Consider the following 19,072-nt stretch of genomic DNA (forward strand, 5'->3'; position numbering starts at 1 on the left):
TGGCTGCAGTGTGGTCTCTTGCGTCTTTGGGAAGAACATAAAAAGTTTACGCTGCCTGGACCATGCCCAGCTCCCAGAGGCTGTCTTACTATTAGTAAAAGCAGTAACGCTGCTTCAGATAGCACTGCACTGTCCGAAATGGCAGCACTAAACACAGTGGAGGTGTAGTTGAAGCTTGCTTTCAAATGCTTCCTTGCTACACAGAGGCTTTGTTAAAGCAGGACATCTTCCTCTGAAACTTTTGCCTTTGAATGATACCAAAAGGAGGCATAGATATTGCTATATTGGAAAAAGCCAGTTGTACCGTGAGTCCCTGCCACTGTGGGGATCCTACAGTGTGAAGGGGCTTCTCTTCTTTGTCGCAGGAATGAATGCTATCAAGCCCAATAACTTGTGGCTGAACTAGAACCAAGCCATTAGAAAGATATCAGTTTCCATTTTAAGATCTCTCAGAGATGGCCCAACAGGATCCAGTGCACCCAGTTGACCCTGCTATGGGACAGTGCAGATGGCAGAGCATAGGGATTTTTCTCCTTCTGACCAGTAGTGGATAGATGCACTGTTCTTGTCCCAGATTAGGGGGACTAAAGACCAGAGGCAGAGCTCGGTAGTTCTGCACTCTGGGCAGTGGTGGCTGCTACTTTTGAGTCCCCAACTCTTATCAGCACCAGAGGCTGGTGCCCTGCTCACCCCTTCCCCCTTTAGTTAGACTACTGCTACAGACTCTGCCCACTCAGAACCTACCTAGTCTGACTACCCATGCCCACCTTCATGCATATGTCTAGTCCTTTAAAAGAATCACTTGCCCCAAGCAGATCCTGTGGCTATCAATGCATTCTGCTGGCAAGTCGTGTGGCATAGGTTCCCTTTCAGTTTTGTCACGTGTCCAGGCAGAGCATATTAAAGCACTCAGGCACCCTGCCTGCCCTTAAATTCTTTTCTGTAAGGGTCACCCATGGCTTGCAGTTACCTGCATTGCTAGCTTGAGCTTGCAGGAGAAATCTACTGCCTGTCAACTTGTAAAAGTCATGCTTGCCTCAACTGGCAAAAGGCCAGCATCCTACATCTTAGTTGCTTTTCAGCTGGCAGGTGGCACCAGGTTTCATCTATTCTTATTACTCCTTCCTTTCCATAAAGGGTAGAAATCATGCTGCCATGACTTAGCAGGGTTGGTGTAGTCAATACTGGGAAATCTCTAAGAAAATCCAGGTACTACTAAAGAAAAAGAAAAAAATGTGGACAACAGCAGTTTGCTTTGCCTCTGGTGTCTTCCACTCTTTGCCCTGTGCTGTTGGTGGTTATGGGTAGGTGAGCTCCAGCTTTCCAGTGCAGAGGTTACTGCATTTTGATAGTGGGGAAAGCCACTTGTGTGTACAACACGGCACATGGGGCTGAAAGGCACTGTATAAATGGAAGTTGCTGGCATTGGTGTGCTTGACATGATGGTGACAGATGGCCCAAACCACATAAAACTTGGCCTGTGCGAATGTTCTCACACACTGCCACCTAGTGGCACATCAGACTTGTGACAAGGTCCTCCAAGAAGCACCACTTGGGAACAGCTGAAAGAGGAAATAGAAGATCATTTTATTATCTACTTCCAGCAAGCAGTTAGAACAGGCTGGGCTGAGGCAATCAAAGGGGTGAGGAGACAAAAGGGGAACACGCGTCCATGCATGGCACTCTGGGCAGATTGCAGGTGACGTGCTTAGCCCAGGACGTGACCTTGAGTTAGCTGCTAATTGACACGTATGGAGAGGGGCCAGCTCGGAGCCTGTTCAGCCAGGTCAATGCAGGATGGATGCAATGCACAGGCTTTAGGCTGACTCTTTCCACGGGGGCAGGTCTCACCCTTCCCCCCTGCTCCTCCAGCCTAGTTTGACAGTAATACCTACCTGCCTTTGTCCAAGTGCTTTGGGATCTGTGGACTGAAGTAAAAGGATCAGTCTGCTGCCTTTTTTTTTGGCACTGTCACTGCATGAGGGGAGAGCACATGTTTGTGAGTCTCAGAGATTGTTTTAATGAAGTGCTGAGGCTTCATTAAATGGTCCCTGAGACAGGCATACGTCCCCTGATACCATTCCACTGCTACAAAAATACCAGGCCACATAATAATAATCAGAGTCCACTGCTATGATTTTTTTTGGTAAATGGTTCTCTTAAAACTGTATTTTGTGCTCGGATGCTGTGGAAATTGGGAACACTATAAATACTTGGAGATCGATATGGACTAATGAAGCAGGGCCAGTGCATGGCTGCAAGTACTTGAAACTCTGGGAGGGAGGGTTAGTTCAACCAGTGTTTGATTTACATCTCAACTGTCAGAGAGAATTACAAAGCTTGCCCTCTTCAGGTTCCCTCCTCCAAGATCCTGAAGTACTGTGGCCCTGATGAAGCAAAGCAGCATCAATTTTAAGCCTGCAGTTAGTCCCTTTAACTGTCAGTAGGGCTGCTCTCACGTGCACACTCTACTGGGTCAAGGTCAGCATGTTCTAGGTACAGGATCAAGCCTGCTGGGTGGAACGTCTCCAGCAATCCTAGCAAAAACTTGGAGGAGGGAGGGGGAAACCGGATCTGTGCTTCTTTATAGTCTCCTTTATCCTGCTTCATTGCGCTCCAATGGCCCGCGTTGTGTTTAGCCATAATTATAATGGGGCTCCTTGGCTGTGTTTTCCAATCCCATACACAAATGCTTAATAACCCACAGTAATGCTTTCCTGCTCATTAAGTGACTCAAGCAGGAGTTTCCCTGCTTCTGCTTCTTCCCATGGCCCTCAGCAAACCAAAGGGCCAGCAGTCCCTGTGTCAGTGTTGTTCACTTCACTGGGGGGCTATGGAAGGAGCTACTACTCCTGGCCTCCAAGGACACCTCCTCATTCTACATATGTCACCCTGTTACTGCGCAAGGGAGTGGCCCAAGCAGGTGCAAACACCTTCTGCATTGGTCTTTATGGGAAGAGGATGCATTTAACTATTAAATGGCCCCTTCGTTCCAGGACAGAGGAACACAGCAGCTTGAGGATGTTGCAGTCTGATGCTCCCTAATCTAGCCCTGTGTTCCTGCCGTCCTAGTTGAAGGCCCACAGTCATGCTCTGTATGGCCACATCCTCTCACAATAGCTGCTCAACAGCACTCATCCCTCCACAGCAACCTGGGCTATATGAATTTAGGTTTAGAGCTGTACTGGAGAAATCTGAATGGAACAGTTTGCCATTGGAAAATGTCATTTCATTGAAATCTAAATGTTTCACAGAACTGCATTGACTTAATTATTCTACCTTTCTCACTTTGTTCATGTTAGAAATGTTTAAATGTCACCATTTTTGTCTCGTCTTGTGTGGACACTAGTATTTTCACATCGTGCTTAGATTATATTGAAGATGTTGTGTGTCCATCTTAAAGGAATGAAATGAAGCATTTGTATTCTTACCAGAATGGAATTGTTTGGAGGTTTCCAAATCAAATGGTTTTGAAATTTCTGCCCTGTGGAAAATCTGAAGGGTTTTTTTTGATTCAGAATGGAAAAAAAATAAAATGTTGGAATTGCCCAGATCATAGAAATTCTCATTTCTGGCAAGCTCAGCTTAGGATTTTCCTTCTCTGTTTCCCTAACCAGTTAGCAAGTTGTACTGGTAGTAGAGCAAGTACATTGATTAGAAAGCAGCATCTTTGTACTGTCCTCTGTTTAGAAGCCCTGGTGCTGGATTCCCCGGTGTGCAAATGAAGCAGACTATGTACTTCAGTGATTGGTGTTGAAATAACATGTGTGAAGTATAGTATTGGACTTGCTATCCAAGGCCTTCAGAAACCCATCTTGAAAGATCTTATGCAATGTGCCCCCACTTTGTGAAGGTCTCAGATCTCTTATATGCAATTCAGTGGCTTCACTCAAGCCAAGTGAGTAGGTACATCATTTGTATTTATAGTCCGGAGGGAGTGGGGGTGGGGGAGCACTTTAATTAAAGTAGCTCCAAGAGCTGCTCTAATTAAAGCGCCCAGAGTATCACATGTATCAGCATCCCCGCACTGAAAAATGGCGGTGAGGATGCTGATACTTGTGACATTAGAGTCTGCTGGAGCATGCTAATTACTGCAGTCTGGCAGACTCGATTAATTGAGTAATTACAATGCGTTGGAGCAGGTTTGCTGTATGTCTTTAGGCACCCCCGAATGGTAAGTCCCAGAGTGATACAGTTCAAAAGAGAGACCCTTCCATCTCCAGCAAACAGTTACTTGGTTTGGCTTGGAGCTTGCAGAATTATAGGCCATCAAATTCCTTCTATAAAATACAACAAGAGTTGTAGCCACCTTGAAACACAGTAAAACAATATGTTAGAGGAGTACCAATAAAACTAGCCCTGGCGGCTACCACAGCACAGCCCATGAAACCCTGTCAAGAGCAACAGGGGACAATATGAAAGAGATTCACGTGGCTGAAGGTGTGAGTGTTGCAGCTGCAATACCATTTCATACTAAACCTCCCAGAGGGCCTGGAATTATCCTTGGTGGGGGGTGAGGTACTCCAAGGGTCTGGAAATATGAAAGATGACTGTAAGCCTACCAGTGGTAGCTTTAATCTAATTAGCTGCTTCCCTGGAGGGTTTGTGCTTTGACTGGTTCCCTGTGTCATCACATCCTGACTGCTGTTGGTACTTGTGCTAACTAGATTAGAACTGTAATCACACCTACCCCTTACTATAGAGACGTACTCCTAAGTTGTGAATCTCCTGACACAGTCAGTGCTGTCACAGTGTCAACATAAGCAGAGTTACCCTTGACTTGTGCGCATCCAGGTGAGATCAGTGGTGGCTCTGATGTGTCTGAACCACCTGAGTCTTCTAAACTAGGCTGAAAATGGCTCATGAGGATGGTTTGTTGTTAAACAGCTATTCAGCTGGCATAACTCAGTGTTGAACATTGACTGCAGAGTTTGTGGTGTCCATGCTTCCAGTTGGGATGAGAATAGCCAGGACAGCTGTCTCCTAGTACTGTTGGACAAGGGGCTTTGAATAGCACTGAGCTGAGTTTAGAAGTGGTTGTGATATTTTTTACAATCTCTGAAGATAGCAAGATAGTGGATTGGGCACACACAAGGATGTACAATGAAGTGATGTCTTACTCTGTACTGAGTGCAGTGTTTGCACAGAGGACCACAAAAGCTGGGTTTTTACTTAGTCTCCTCTTTGGTGTTAGACTAGCTTTCAGGAACATACGTTCTAACTAACACTTCAAATGTAATTTAAATTGAACCTTCTTCTTTTCACACACTCAGAACTGTAACCAGTGAACTTTGGGAGTGAATTTTTCCATCAGCCTGTGCTGTGAAAGGTGATTGTTTTCCTAGAGTTGGAACAAAATTCCTGCAAATCTTTCTGAGAAATAGAAAAGTGAAATTACTGACAGAGCTGGTAGCAATGCCTATTGTTCAAGTCTCCTAACACTTCCCATTTGAAGATTCTGTTTACAGTAATTTATTTGCCTACACATGTATGTATATCCATACAAACATATATACACACGTGCACATGCACACAATATTTAAAAACAAATCCCTTTCCCAACAAATTCTACTCCCAATACTACAGCAAGGTATAAGGTCTTGAGAACTAGAACTGCCCTTTAGTGATGGAAAAGAGAAAATAAAAAGCCAAATAGTTACATCCTTACAGCATGAATGTACTGTGTACTCCAGCCTCTGGTTCCTTCACGTGGGAAAAATGCATCTCACTGATACATGTATGTTTCAGCACCAATTATGCAAGCCTCATTTATGCTAGACTCTCAAGACCATGTCCCATGACATCTATTAATTACATTAAAAATGCTTTCATTCTCCCAAACCTCCACAATGTGAAAATGTTTAGGCCCAGGTTTACAGGAGTGTATAGGCAGGCAACAAACCCTAATCACAGGTTGTCAGTGAGGTCTGAATCCAGGGAATTAAACATCAAACCCAGGGGTGAAATCATGGGCCCCTTGATATCAATGGACTTAGCATTTCATCAGTCCTCTGCCTCTTAAGCCTCTGGTAGCAGGCTTTTGTCTTTTATGGGGACCAGCCACTGACATGTAGCATGACACTTTGGCATAGAGCAAGATGCAAAGGACTGGGAACTGGAGACTCTTTAATTCTAAAGATTGGTGTTAATCACTGTGTGCTTTTCACCACACTCATCAGCAGATGTCTTTCTAAATGGCTCAGAAACGATTACAGGACCTGATAGAGGAATCACTGCTGAGTCTCTAAAGCCTACGTTTTACAGGAGACCAGAAAAACAGTCACAGCTGTCCCTTCCCCCTTTATACCTATGCCTAGTGCTGATTCAGTACATTGTGGGTGTGTCAACACATGCATTTATGCCTTCAATTTACTGCACAGTAAGCAGGGATAAGCCGGTGTCTACACTTGCAGGTGTTAAAGTGCATTAATGCTGTGTGTAGACTGACTTGGGATTAAAGTTAGCCCCACACATAAACAGTGTTACTTCACAGTAAGGTGTCTACATGTGCATTACTGTGTAGTAACTAATTGGGAGTAAATTTGATACCTACATGATGCAGGAATCAAATTTATGTTCAAGTCTCGGCATAAGTCGCCCTATTTACTACGCAGTATGGGTGTGTATGTGTAGACATGTGCCTGTACTGCGCAGTAATTTCAGTTACTGCATGTGTAGGCGCACCCTGCCTGTCCTTCTGCTAGTGCCCCAGTTACATCTACAGTCAGAGGTCCTGGTTGTCATGGCATTTATGACATTCACCCCTGCCCTACTTGGACATCTTTGGTAGAGCTGGGACATGGAAACAGTCCCACTGCAGATTAGCATGAGGCAGTGGGAAAAAAAGAGGTTTTAGCAGGCCTGGATATTCATTCTGGGATTACTGGAGTGTTGGTATTTTGTCTTGTTCCTTTTGGGGCTGTGTTTATGGCAGGCTCTGCTCATGCAGTCTCCGGGGCCTGGTTAAAGAAGATCAAAACAGAATAGTGAACAGGCAAAGGAGAAGGAGGAGCAGCAGTGGGGCAGCAGTGCAGGGGGATGGTGGGGACTCTGTCTTTGGCTATGTTCCCCCATTTTTTCCTTCCTTTAACTGCTGTCAGACCTTTCCCAGGTGCCAAGAGCCAGTTCATTGGGTCAGGACTGTACTGGAGAGCCAGGACACAGGTTGTTTTGCCCAAGGCATTTGCCTCCTCCAGCCTAGCATGGTAAGGCCCTGTCCTCAGCTGCCACCTGGGTAGAACAATATGGTTGTCCTAGTCTCTCTGCCTGGGTCCTTCCCATGTGGGCAGAGTAGAGAGACAGAAGTAAGCACGAGGTAACTCTTCGAGGAGTTTCCTCCCATACCTTGCTAGCAAAGACTGGCATGTGCTTCCTGTGACAGCATTAGGACGGCAAGCTTCCCTCGTTAAAGTCATGTTGTTTATTGTGAGTGAGGCTGTCTCCATCACATGTCATATTCCAGGTCATTTGCATTCTCTCTGCCAAACTCCCATTGTTACAGGTTTGAACTTTCAGAAAGAGCTGTTTGTCCCAACTCAGAGATGAATTGTAATTAATTCCCAATTTAAAAAATAATAAAAATAAGCTTTTGGTGTACCAGAACAAAGGTATATTCAGAGCTGTTTCGCCTCCATTTGTCAGGAAGGGATAGCAGGCGGCCTTCTCTCCATATGCTAGGGGCTCAGAAGATAGTGTATAATTATTTCTAGACTCCAAGCAGGCTATTTTTCACTGCTGCAATGGGCTTTCTGTGCATTCGTGTCATAAGGCATTTCATGTTGTTAGGAGGGTGGTATCCAGAGGCAATTCCAGATGGGCCCAGCAATACAGCTCTAGGCTTTATTTCTCCCATGGCCATGGGTCTTGTGAACTTATTTTAAAAGCTACTTCCTGTCCTTGTAATGGCAGGACATTGACAGTGCCCTCTTCCCCCTGCTTTACATATGACAAGTGCAAGGGTGCTTGGTGTTTTGGTCATTACGTCTGGTAGCTGTGCGTGATGGTTGTTTTTAAACCTTTTAAGACAGGCACTTGTCTGAGATGGTTTAATCAGGGATGATCCTGCTTTTAGCGCGGGGCCTGGACTCGATGACATCATGAGGTCCCTTCCATCCACCTTTCCTGTGATTCTGTACCTAGCTCCTTTTTTGCACTTTTTTACCCATGAGTCTCAAAGCACTTTACAAAGGCAGTTGAAATTATCCTCTCCTGATTCAGGATAGTTTAATGCCTGAAGTTGGTTTTCCTCTGTGAACATGTAAAACTGTGGAGCAGAAAAATGCAGGAGCTTGGCAAAGGTCACCCAGCAGGCTGGTGATACGGTCTACATCCCCCAATCCCAGGCCAGTGCTAGACAACAATAATCCTCCCCCATAACACTGGTATGGGGATAGCTGCATGAGGCCCTGAGCAATGGTCAGAGCCCCACTGTGCTGGTTGCTGTGGACACAAGAGAAAAAGACTTGCCCTGCCCCAAAAGCCATAGTCCTAGTACTCAATTGTACTAACAGAGGTTGGCAGTACTCTTGCCTTGGCAGCAACCCTTAGCAAGGTATCTGAGGGCTTGTCCACGTTACAGCATTTCTGCCACTGTTGCTTTGTGGGCTGAGACATAGCCCATCCATGATCCTGTCTGGGGTCAGTCCAAGTCTTGAAGTTTGCTATTCTGTAGTCAGGCAGAGCATGCACTGTCAGACCCTTGATGGGTATAAATCAGCACTGCTCTGTTGACTTTACACCATGTGAAGGGTGTGACCCATAACTATCGGCAGAGGCCCCATTGGGAACCTGGTCTGTGCTGGAAGAAGGTGGCGGGAAGGAGTTCTGTTGGGGTAACTCCACCTCTCCACCAACTCCCCATGGGCCATCTCTCCCATGGGTTTTACCAGCGTAGCTGCGTTGCCCACAACTGACAGGGCTGTGCTGCCAAAACTCTGTCCTCTAGAGTAGACTAAGCCATGGAAAGGACACATCCCACCATGCCCTGCCCTTGGGCATTTGTGTTTGGGCAGTTGCATATGCATAAAGGAGGAATGGAGGAAGTCCTCCTGACACTACTTGTGGGGTTCAGTTCTTGAGGCTTTGTTCTCCCTAAATTGACTTTGCACCAGCTGAAGGATATGGCCCACAGTCTGCTCTCTCCTAGTTACACAAAGCTTTGCTCAGTCTCTCGCCTCTCCCTGCGTGTATATGTACATGCATGCATCTCTTTCTCACTCTCTTATGCACTCTCTTTCTGCTCCCTTGGGTAAAAAGAGAGGGAAGGGGCTGGCAAGGTCAGCTCATGCATGTTAATGAAGTTATGACTTATTTAAACAGCATATGCCATGGTACTCCAAGTAGGGCCCCAGTCAAGGTGAGTTAATGAACATAATAAACACAGCTAGGAAGACTCTACAGCAGCTTGCTAGTAGCAGAGCTGTGCTATACCTGTGCATGGCAGTATGACACCTCTACCTGTACTCTGAAGTTTCGTCTTCTGAAAGCACCCAGAACTACAAAATGGATCAGCACCTGCCATAGGAATATTTCTACCAGGACCCCAGCAAAGCTTCTTGGGAAAGACCCCTCCCACTTATGTGTGTTACTGCTTCCTCCATCAGAGGAGGACACCCACCATATACAAACACAGAAATTCTCTTTGCTCTCTTCCTTCAGCTTGTCAGGATAACAGCTCTGCTTTGAAGCTGTGGGTCTTCAATTCAGATCCCAGTCTCAATTTATATTCAGGCAGCATGTGGAGGGTTAATAGCAACGGAATAAAAATTGCTGTTGCTTCCTATGGCTTCAAACACTGGAGTTTCCAGGAGTGCTACTGGAGTAATTGCTGTGGGAGCTTCTAAGAGGGCATTAAGAATGCAGCTACTACTTAGCACCTCTCCGGAATTTGTATTGGTCCTTGTCTGGTCATTTATGCTTCAGCAAACCAGATATGAAATGCTACCATTCTGATCTGCACAGATTCAGGGCAGAAGGCAAGACTGTCCTTCCACATTAATCCATCCATACTAACCCGTCCTCCAGCCACTCCCTCCTTCTCTTCTCAGATCTCTAGCTGTGCTGTTGGTCCTTCTGGGTCACTTAGCAGCCTCCAATGGGCTGAGCAGCTCAGTGCCCCTTGTGTGCATACATGTGGAGACGCTTCCTGCCACGAGGACATGATGCACTGGTCAGATCCCACCTGGGAAGGTAGACAGCAGCCTTGTAATACCACTCCCACCCCTAGATAGTGGAGGAGATGAGGACAAGTGATGCTGCACTATCACTGAGCTGGGATGCACCTAATGATAGGATGTCATAAATAATCAAGTGTGGGATCAGAGAAGTCTCTCCAGTAGCAGTAGGGGGCTGTTAGTATCCCAAATACGCTGTGGCAAGGCAGAGCACAGAGAGTTTAAGGCTGATCAAAAAATCCTGAAAAACAAATGTTTAAGCTTTGAACTAGAATCATTGGAGTAACTTGCCTGGAAATGTTGGGGGTTGGTAAATCAAGTCAGGGTGTCTTTTGAAAAGATCTGCTTTAGCTTAGGTCAAATCCACAGGTTTGGTACCCCAGAGCCAGGAGTGAGACGAGTGTATGTGTGTGTAGGCAGGGGCAAGGGGTGTGTGTGTTCATAAGGTGAGTCCCACACAGACACCACACCATACACATACAACCACACCCTCCCTTGCACTGCTATACATGCAGACCCCCAAGCCCACACTTCCTCACACACCCCAGCCACGCTCCCCCCACACAGCCCCCCCAAACCCCATGCGCAGTCACACCTCACGTATCCACACACACATCCATGCTTCCTCATCTCACACCCCACACCTATCCACCACCACAGATATACCCATGTCCTCCCCTACTCACCCACACAATCACAGCCCCCCATAAACCTATACTCACCCCCCAATATACAAGCATAAGATGTCATTTTAAGCTATAGTGCAATCACCTCTATGTACACTACACAAACACATATAAATCCGGACAAAAATATTTTTTGAAATCAAATTAATGAATGTTGTCAATGTTTGCTTTTTACAATATGATTTGGTATTTTTCTGGTTCTGAGATGGCAAAACCCCATGCTGAAAGGAGTACTTCTGGGGAGGGGAGACTTCTGGTGGCAAAGGTCAGAAGTTAGGGTGCAGGACTTCTGGTCACAAGATGGAGACAAGGGGTTGGGGCACCTGTCAAGGGGCAGGGCTACCCATGCGGCCCTTGACAGCTTGCCCAAACTTGGTAACCAGCCCTCTGCCCAAAATAATTGCCTGCCCCTGCCTTAAAGCCTACAAAAACTTGTGGAGGGAAGCTAACGTGGTCACCACTGTGGAACTGGGGACAGGTAACAGCCTCTGTCCTGGGGACAGGCAGTGGTACTTTGATCCCCTCACCTGTGCACACTGGGACTGTTTCCAGTGTAAGGAAAGACTCCAGGCTCTTGCCTGCTAACTCAAATTGCTCATTCTAAGTGGTGCTTCATTCTGTAATCAGTCCCTGTGATTTCGGTGGGATAGGCTGCTCAAGGTTCACTTACCCTGGGATGCAGCCCAGCCTGGACAGCATGTCAGCACGAGGCCCAAAAACTACAGGCACATGATTTGAGGCCATTCATGGTGGCTTGCTTTTGTCCTGGCTCTAATCCATGGTGAGTGGTGACACCAGGATTTGCAAGTACTTCACACTCAGCCTTACAGAGACTTTTGACAGCAGATTGTATGTGGCTGTTCATTCCTTGCTGATAGCAAGGTGGCATGTAGCTGGGCTGCACCAGTCCAGACAGCAGAGCATGACTCTTACTCTCCCACCCTGCTCCATACATGCTGAGCAGAGGGGGACGTTTTCTTCTCCCTATTCATGGAACATCTTCCTTCTGCTTGTGTGTTTGGCTAGGAAGGAGCCACATCTCCCTATGACCCTTTTGCTCCCACTTGCTCATACTGGGTGAGCAATCCGTGCTCTCCATGTTGCAAGTGGTGTCCCAATAGGAGCAGGGACAAGAAGTGAGATAATAGGATTGGGGCCTAGTCACCTACACAGACTTTGCTGGGGAGACTGAGCTATGGAGGGGACACTATTCAGCTTGAACGTGCCTGCTCCAATTAAATCCAATGAGAGGTGGAGGCCTAGGTTGGCTCTTCAAGCCGGCCCTTAGTTAGCACTTGCCACTCGCACTCCCCCACTTTTTTTTAATAACTTGTTCTTTATTGACATTTTTCTTCGGAACACAGGAAAAATGCCAGTACAGTAATTGCAGTACATGTAAAGCAAAGCGCTGTGCCGTGTCGGTCAAATCAGCTCTCTCCCTCTCCACAGCTTGTAAGGAACAATCTGAAATGACAAACGGATCATTTGAGATATTATTTGGTTTGGAGGGGCTAGAGCAGAGCTGTTATCACGTTGTTCCCAGTTTGCACTTGTGGAAACTGAAGCCCAGGAAGATGAACAGCCTGACTTGAAGAGCAGAGGCTGAGTGCCAGGGCTGCCATTGTAGTCAGCGGGAATTGCAGGCACTCAGCTCTGAACATCAGTGATTTGCTTAAGGTTATGCAGCAAGTCAGTTGAAGGGTTAGGGATAGAACCCACATCTAATTGTTTCTCTAGCAACTAGATCTGCATCCTCCAGGACCACTTACATCTATGGATATCTTGTGGTTTCTAAAACTATCCAAAATCCCTCTTGCTCTCATGTTTACCAGCATGCAATTGCAGCCCCTTGATGTCTGCATAACAGTCTTCTATCTCCCTGTTCTCTGTGAAGAATGACAGAACTATAACAAGCTGGAAACAGGCAAACAAGCAAAACACGGTGTTCCAGGGAATAATCTGGATTCCACAGCATGCAAATCAGTCATAAAAAATAGAACATTTCCCCCCGAAAAGTACCCAATAAACAGATAACGTAGGAGATTTATAATTTTGTAAAGCCATGTCATCCGCCTTTTCTCAGGCAGTAAAGCAGAAAATGTTTACTGCCTGAGCAAGGCAGAAGCTGTAATGTTGTAAAATGATAATACAGTGGAACCGTCTGCTTAGTAGTTAAAGTCTGGCAGTAGGGTGTGTTCACTAAGGCATATGTCTGCATATGTGTGCATGTATTTGTGCCCATAACAAATATACTGAATAATTCGTGTGTATATGATTATTTTATATATGTACATACTTACACACACAATACACATGTGTTCACACACACTGCATTTAGTGTGTGTGTATATTTATAACCAAATCCTGAAATTTTAACTGCAGTGAGTAGTGCCTCTAGGGAGACTACTCATGGAATAAAGTGGTACTCAGTATAAGGATCACAGAAGCTAGCCCTCTCATACAGGAATCTTGGCAAATCCATTTGGCTGACTCGTGTGTAGCTTTTTGCCGTTATGATTAGTGATTTCACAATCTGACCTTTTGTTACTTTAGGGCTAGATTGTGTGACCCTGACTTCTGTGGATAAGCATTTAGTTAACCACAGCCACAATCCTATTGCATACTCCAACAGAGCACCTCGTGTGGGAATAATTTCTCGCAGTGTGAATAAGGATTACATGATCTGGCTTCTAGAATTTAGGCCATGAGACTGAAGGTCATACCAATATGAAACCCTTAGAAGAAAAGGAACAAACTCGTAATTAATTCAGCTTCTCATTTGTGCTCCACTTTTCCACCCTTCTCCACAAACTCAGCTGCCTCTCCCAGACTTATGTATTCATGTTTGTCATCCAAATACCCAGCAAAACTCTTGCATATTTCTATATTCTGACTGTTGATGTAGGAATGTCGTGGTTTTCATGAATGTCATCACACGCAATTCTGGAGAGGGAGGAGTTTGATCAATATATGTAAAGGACTGGGGGTGGTGTGAGATTGTAAATGCTATCGAGAGATGTTTTTTGTGACATTTAGGAAAATGTATCTGGATGGGCAATATGTGTCGTCAATGATAGCTCTAAATTTAGCATATTTGAAATCTGCTTGTGTCTGTGCATTGCTATGTTATAGTTAATGACTGGAGAAGAGCCTCCACATTGGTTGTTTGGGATGAGGGTAGAAATATGTGGGCTGGAGGTGGGAGGGAGTTGAGGTTAAAAAGCTTTATTTCTTCCTCTTCCTCTGAGCCCTGTGCTGTTGGTCTCTCAATAGACACAAACTCCTGGTTTTCTAAGAAGTGAGATACAAAGTAGTCCCAACAGAAAAATAATTAAATGGTCTAAACCAGGGATTGTTAAATTATGGTCTGAGGTCAGATCTGGCCTGTGGAGCCATTTCATTCAGCTCACAAAGCTGGCAGGCTTTGGTGGTATTCCAGTAGTGGGGACTTCTGTAGGAGCTTTGTCCACATGAGATGTTGTCCATGTAGCAGCCAGGCAGTGGGGAGAAGCTGTAGTGTTGGCACTGCAGAGGGGGGGAGCAGTGACTGCGGGGCTGGCAGGGTTAGAAGCTTTCCACACTTGAAGGTAAGCTCTGTTAAAGAATCTACCTGCTCCAAAAAGTTGCCTACGCCTGGCCTCAGCTGTTCCTACTAGGGATTTACAGTAACGGGCAGAAGCAACAGGGTTTTTGCCTGTGTGATACCAGGGTAAAGGTCATATCGGTACAACATTCAGATGCTCTGCATAACCCATTCTTACATCTGCCTGGGTGAGTACTACCACCTTTCCAAGTGCCTTATGAAACCAGTAGGCCCTCACCATCATGTGTGCTACTGCAGTTATTTGGGGGATTATATATGTTAGAATGGCTAGCCTTAAACTTCTAAACCAAGAGCATCAAACATATGGCCTGCAAGTTAGATTCAGCCCATGTAGTTCTGTTGCATGGCCCATGGGGCTGCAGAGTCAAGGGCAGGGCTTGCTAGTGAAATCTCGAACACAGAGCCCTGTTGGGCATGAGTGTCAGTGGCAGGGGGTGAGTGACGGCTTCGTTAACTGCCACCGCTGCTCACTCCACTGCCATTATTCACCATGCTGCTGCCACCGCTGTTACTTACCCAGCCACCATGTCTGGATCCAGCACACAAGGAGCCCCACAGTCTGGATCAAGCTGAGCAGGCAGTGTGAGTTTTACACCTGTGTCCTAAATGATTCAGCTCAGAATCTGCTTTGGAGACTGGAGGCACAGCGGGATCAGTAGGATTTGCAGATGTTTCCAACAGGGTCAAACCTGTCTTTCCTCTCGCTGAAGGTTATGCCAGTGTGTCTTGCTAGGAAGTATTCCTTTGTATTACCGTAAAATCTTGGCTTTAACCAGTGATGCCAGTGCTTCCCCAGCTATTCTGTCCTCCATCCGTGCACTCACTCATAGATGCATGTGATCCTCTTTAGTTGTGAATCTTACTCACAACTGCTCTACTACTGTGCAGGTTGGTACAACTCCGTTGAAATCAGTGTAAAACAAGCACGTCACAGCAAGCAGGCGAGCCCTGTGTGGATCTACCTGCATGCATCAGTGTCATAAGTACAGCTCTGTGGAAGGCAATTTGTAAATTTCCATCGCAGAGAATTTGGTCTCTATACTCCCTGCCTTTGTCTTGATGACATGAATGGTAAAATAACACCCATGGGATAGAAACGATAACAAAATTATGATCCTACCCTTTGGAATTCTTTCACACTTGAATTCTGTTCTCTTGGTAATATTTTACCCAGGCATTGCCAGAAGGATCGTTGTCTTATATTTACCCTTTTCTGTTGATGCACTGAATAAAATAGTGTATTCCCCATAGCACCAGTGCTGTCCATTTTGTTTCTAGGCAGCAAGCTGCTTCTGATCATGGGCAGCAAAGCTTGCCTGCTGCTCTGAATTATGGCCTGATATTGCAGAATGTGAATGGTTACACAGTACAGTTTCACTCAGTCTTCTGCTCTCTTGTGATGTCTTGTTATATTATTGATAATCCAGTGCTTAATAGCAACAACGATGAGGATAATTATAGATACATATTAGCAACTGCTCTTTTTAAACTGAGTGCTGGGTTATTCTTATCCTTACTTTTAGTGCTGAGAGGCACAAGCAGAGATAATGTACAGTGCCACTGCCTAGCATTGTCTCAAGCATGGAAACAGTCCGTCTTAAGGAGATGACACTTTACATTTCAAATCCATATCAGAAGCGTGGAACTCAGGTCTGCATCTCCATGGCTGCTAGCTTTTCCCTGTCTCTATTTCTCTGTGTTCTTCTTTCCTGTCAGTTGTATGGTGTATGTAAACGATCAACACTATAGTTGTGCATGCACACAGACACATACATTGTAGCTTGTCTTGTCTCATTGTTTATAGACAGGCTGCACCATTTATGCTTGCTGAAATATGAACGGCAGGTCTGAGTGCCTGGCAAAGTTGTGTGGACCTGTCGAGAGGCGACACTTGCACAGTGTCCTGGGGTGTGATTATTTATTCATTATAAGTCAAGTAGAGGCTTAGACTGGGTACTGCAGCGGCTGGAGGCAGCTGTTTGCATCCTGAGGCAAAAGACTACCACTAAAAATAAGGAGGGAGGAAGGAGGTAGAGAGCAAGGGAACAGCTCTCTGTGGATTGAAACATCGGAACAAAATGCCTGACTCAGTTTCTCGGTTTGTGACCTCTCTCTGTCTGACTTTGTCTCACTGAGTCTCTGCTTGCCTACTCTTATCCTCCCTGCTCCCTCCGTTCCTTTCTTCTGTTATTTATAGATGTTCAGCTGGCAGACCTGCTTGAGCAAAAAGATGGGGCAGTGCATTTCAGAGAAGTCACCTCATGATGGATTTGATTATTCAGGATGCTTGTGTGCAGAAATACTCAGCAGCCTGTGCTTATTCAGGACAGTCGTGCAACAGCTGACCATGAGCACCAGAACTGAATAGTGCTTCCAGGCACCTCTTCTTGGGCTGCCTTAACTCACACTATGGGAAACCAGCTGTTTGACACTTTGGCTTCAGTCCTGTGCTCCTAGAGCTCCATCGCACAGCTACTGTTGGCTTTGATGGGGTAGGATTCAGGGCGTTCTGAAAACTGGGCTCCTTTAAGACTTCTCAGTTGGGGCCACTACAATCTATTCTAAAAATCACTGGTTACTGCTGACTGGGGACGGGGACTTCGCAGTTTGCAGCATGTCGTGGTAAGGGTTCCTCAAAATGACATCCGGGTGATCCTGGTGGGTCTTTGTGAAGAGCTCCAAGGGAATAGAGAAAGATGCCTTTTCCTTCATTTTAAATTTAAAATAAATGTTGATGTGACTGCTTCCAGACTCCAGGTGGGGAGAAGGTGGGCTTCAACAAACATGTTCCACAAACTGCCAACACAGTAAAATATAAATAAGTTCCTTTACAGCATATGAACATAGGATAATAATAGATTTAAGAGAGATCACAGATTATGTACATTGTAGGCCTAGGATCATCTAAGCTTGAGTTCCTGCATAACACAAACCAAAGAATTTCAGCCTCTGATTCAGCATTGCATGTGAGACCCTGTGGTTGAGTTAAAGCAAGTTGTTTAGAAAGACTAGGAACCCTAAAGACTTTCATTTCAGCACATAAAACTTTATACGTGCTATAGAAGTAAATCTAATTGGCATTTTTAATCAATGCTATTTCCCATTCAGTTAGACTCTTATGGTCAGACTAGCAAATTGCCCATCATGCATGACTGGGTGGAGGCAGGGGTGGGCGGGGATGGAGCGCCGTCACCAAGTGCCCTGCAGTGCCATCGCTCCGCCTCCAGCCCTGTGTACTCCCCACGTCCCCACCCCCCACGTCTGGCCCCTTGCACCCCCCACCCACTGCATCCCCCTCCACCCCCTGCCTCCAGCCCCGTGCGCCCCCTGCTTCATCTCCACCCCGCATGTCCGGCCTTGTGGGCTCCATACCACCCCCTGCTGCTCCTGGTGTGGCCCCATATGCCCTTCCCCCCCCGGCTGCTTCACCCCAGGCCACTGTTGGCTCCTGGGAACGGGGGGAAGAAGGGAGCTTGCATGTGGTGGCAGCTGCTGACACCTGGCGGCATACAATATCTTCCCCTTCCCTTTCTTCCCGTTGCCTCCCCCTCTCTGTCATCTGTTGTCAGGGCTGGGCAGTGGTGGCTGCGGCACTGCCACTGGAAACCCGCTCCCCCCTTCCCCTTCCTGCTCTCCTTCCTCTCTTCCTCCCCTCTTTCCCACCGCCTCCCCCTTTCTGCTGGCTATTGAGGGGGGACTGCACAGCAGCTGCCTCTATCTGTAATTGGCACGTGCCCTCTTGGTGGCGCATGTGCAGTTCACCCAGAGCATTACGGACAGAAAGACAGACTAAGGCTTTTATTATACTAGACTTCTTAAAGGTATTCAACCACCTAAAGATGCCTAATGAAATTTTCCAAAGCACATAGGTTGTACAATGATTTCAGTGGGAGTGAGGTGCGTAGCCACCTTTAAACATTCCGGTAGATGCCTACTTGCATCTTGAAACTCCTCCGTACCTTTGAGTTTCTAGCTTTTAGGGCCCATTTCCTCAAAGAAGTGGAAGAGAATCATTACTTGTATAGGCAGTACTGTTAACTTCATCAAAGTTATCCCTGTTAGTGTTTTAGAACCAAAGCCCCTCATTATTCAATACAAAAAAACTCACAGTAAGGAACTACAAACAAATTGCTCTTTGTGTCATAGCATTTTAATACAAAAATATCAATTAGGAGTAAAGTCAAAACTTTTTTAGATTCAACAGTTTATGCAGTAGAAAAGCCCAAAACAATTAGGCTTCTCTTACTATATAAACACAAATATATTGCTTTTCAGATCACAAAGTCTCAATATGAAGGATCAGATCACAAAACTGCTTTTTAAGGGATTCAAATTCCAATTAAATTAGAGCAGATCATTCAACAAGAAAGCCCATGGAATGAAGCCTCAGTTTCCGTAGCAGAAAGTGAAATGCAAATATACTGCTTTCTGGCTCACAGAGTTCCAAACCAAAAGACAAACGAACTGTAAGTAAAAACGATTTCATTCAAATTCTGAAGGAATCAAGTCTACTAACTGATCCTCTGCTGAATTATTCAGCTTTTTATCAACATGCTTATTTTCTTCCTTCTTGTTTTTTTTTCCCCTTAATTTGCCTATTCAGAATTTTC

The 19,072-nt window shown here is 45.8% G+C and overlaps 1 protein-coding gene across 8 annotated transcripts in view; it reads left to right on the forward strand.

Moving 5' to 3' along the window:
- LINGO1 (leucine rich repeat and Ig domain containing 1) overlaps positions 1–19,072 on the forward strand; it is a 471,014-nt gene that overhangs the window by 224,344 nt on the left and 227,598 nt on the right. Inside the window, exon 1 of one of the 8 annotated variants that reach the window (XM_090029094.1) lies at positions 18,901–18,928. The exons of the other annotated variants lie outside the window; for them this stretch is intronic. The gene's annotated coding sequence lies outside the window, so the exon portion shown is untranslated. Of the gene's footprint in view, positions 1–18,900; positions 18,929–19,072 lie in introns of those variants that run through there. 8 annotated transcript variants of the gene reach the window in all.

This window comes from Crocodylus siamensis, chromosome 15, assembly GCF_052110815.1.
Source record: "Crocodylus siamensis isolate JL-2025a chromosome 15, ASM5211081v1, whole genome shotgun sequence".
In the NCBI taxonomy this organism is placed as follows: domain Eukaryota; kingdom Metazoa; phylum Chordata; order Crocodylia; family Crocodylidae; genus Crocodylus; species Crocodylus siamensis.